This window comes from Leuciscus leuciscus (assembly GCF_965113295.1).
Source record: "Leuciscus leuciscus genome assembly, chromosome: 24".
Lineage (NCBI taxonomy): Eukaryota > Metazoa > Chordata > Actinopteri > Cypriniformes > Leuciscidae > Leuciscus > Leuciscus leuciscus.
Window position 1 is genome coordinate 5,331,380 of NC_138723.1, and position 2,411 is coordinate 5,333,790.

A 2,411-nucleotide genomic window follows, 5' to 3' on the forward strand; every position below is an offset into this window, starting at 1 on the left:
CGAGCCGCCGCCAGGCCGCATCGAGGAGAAGAACCCCATTCTTTCCAGACGTGCACGAGTGGTGAAGTCGTGGGCTGCACCCCAATCGGCGCGCACCCACTCTGCCACGCAGGCCATGTTCGCGCACGTGGACGGGGCGGAAGCCCACGGGTATGTGCGCATGCCCCCCGTCGAGGAGACTGTTGCCGCGCACCTGTGCCCGTCTTTCTCTGCATCGTGCAGGTTCACGGCCCACCAGGCAGACAAAGCCTATGCTTCTGCAGGGGAGGCAGCTTCTGCTCTTCACGCCATGGCAATACTCCAGGTGTTACAGGCAAAACTGCTTCAATCCCTCGACGGTGGCGCAGCTGATGCTGACGTCATCAGGGATCTGCGCACGGCAACTGATCTCGCGCTGATGGCTACTAAGCGCTCTGCTCCAGCCATCGGCCGTTCCATGGGGTTCATGGTCGTCCTTAACAGGCACCTATGGCTTACCCTAGCTGACCTGAAGGACGCGGACCGCAAGACGCTCTTAAATGCTCCAGTCCCTCCGGCCTCTTTGGTGACGCCGTGGAGTCGGTCACGGAGCGTTTCTCCGAGACGCAGAAGCACGCCAAGGCGATGAGCCACATGATGCCCCGTCGCTCACTCCAGGCATCATCTGCGAGGTCCCGCTCTTCTTTTGCACCCGAATCGGACATTCGTTTCGGCCGAAACAAGCAGTGGTCAGGGCCTGGAAGGAAACGTCAGGGTCAGAAGAGGAGCCCGCGCTGCGAGAGAGCCAGCGCGCCATCCTCGGCTACCAAGAGGAAGGACCGATAAAGAGGAAGAGAGAGCACGCTGGAGGCCCCGCCCCCAAGCGCCATGTTCAAATGCATCATGTCTCCCATGTTCCTATGAGTCTCCTGTTGTGGGCGGACCGACACTTTCTCTCTATAAGAGCTGCGCACATCCCCGGTATCCTGAACCGTGGATTGGACATGCTTTCGAGGAACGGGATTCCTCAAGGAGAGTGGAGGCTTTTCCCAGGATCAGTTCAAACGATTTGGGATCGATTCGGGAGGGCGGAAGTGGATCTGTTTGCCACAAGCGAGAACACGCACTGTCAGACGTTCTTCTCGCTATCTCACTCCCCGCTGCCGGGAGATGCTCTGACATCGCGTTGGCCGGAAGCCAGGCTTTACGCGTTCCCTCCGGTGAAGATTCTGCCTATGGTGTTGTGCAAAATCAGGGAGGAGAGAGCGTCAGTGATACTCGTGGCCCCGAACTGGCCAAATCAGCCCTGGTTCGCGGACCTGAGAGAGTTAGTGGTGGCTCCCCCATGGCAAGTCCCCCTCAGGAAGGACCTGTTGTCTCAGGCGAACGGTACGATATGGCACCCCAGCCCCGAGCTGTGGAACCTTCATGTGTGGCCGTTGCAGGGACCCTAAATGAACGGGACGCTCTGCACTCACGAGTGCTGAGCACACTTACGGAGGCGCACGCACCTTCTACCAGGCGCCTCTACGTTCTGAAGTGGGGAGTTTTCACAAAATGGTGCCAGGACATTGGTACTGACCCAGGGACCTGTTCCGTGTCGGATGTTTTGCGCTTTCTACAGCACAGAATGGATTGCGGGAGTTTGCCATCCACGCTGAAGGTGTATGTGGCCGCTATTGCTACTTTTCGTTCCCCGGTTGACGGGCAATCGATCGGTAAGCACGCTCTGGTAATCAGTTTTCTGCCCTCCGTGCCGCCGTGGGATCTAGCTCTAGTTTTAAGGGCTCTATCTCTACCACCGTTCGAGCCCTTAGCTTCGATTGTGGTTAAGGATCTTTCCCTGAAGACTGCCTTGCTTCTTGCTCTCGCCTCGGCGAAGCGTATTGGAGACTTACACGCGTTTTCGGTGAATGATGATTGCATCTGTTTCGGACCTGGTGACTGGTAATGTCACTCTCCGGCCGAGACCAGGTTACGTTCCGAAGTCACTCAATACACCATTTAGAGCACAGGTTGTTTCCCTGCTCGCCTTATCTGCTGAGCCGTCAGCCTCGCGTGACGCTGATGCTCAGAGCACTGTTTGCCCTGTTAGGGCTTTGCGGATGTATGTGGATCGCTCGGCCGCCTTTCGTCAGTCGGACCAGCTGTTCGTGTGCTTTGGTGGATGTAATAAGGGACGTGCTGTTTCAAAACAGAGACTTTCTCACTGGATTGTGGACACTATTGCGTTGGCTTACGAATGCCAGGGGAAAGACTGTCCCCTCAACATCAGAGCTCATTTTACGAGGGCAATTGCTTCCTCATGGGCCTGGTCTAGAGGTATGTCTATCCAGGATTTATGTCTTGCTGCTGGCTGGTCTTCCCAGAACACATTCGCCAGGTTTTACAAGCTGGATGTACCCTCTGTAGCGTTGCATGTACTTTCGGTGAGTTAAGTTTTATTCATGTGT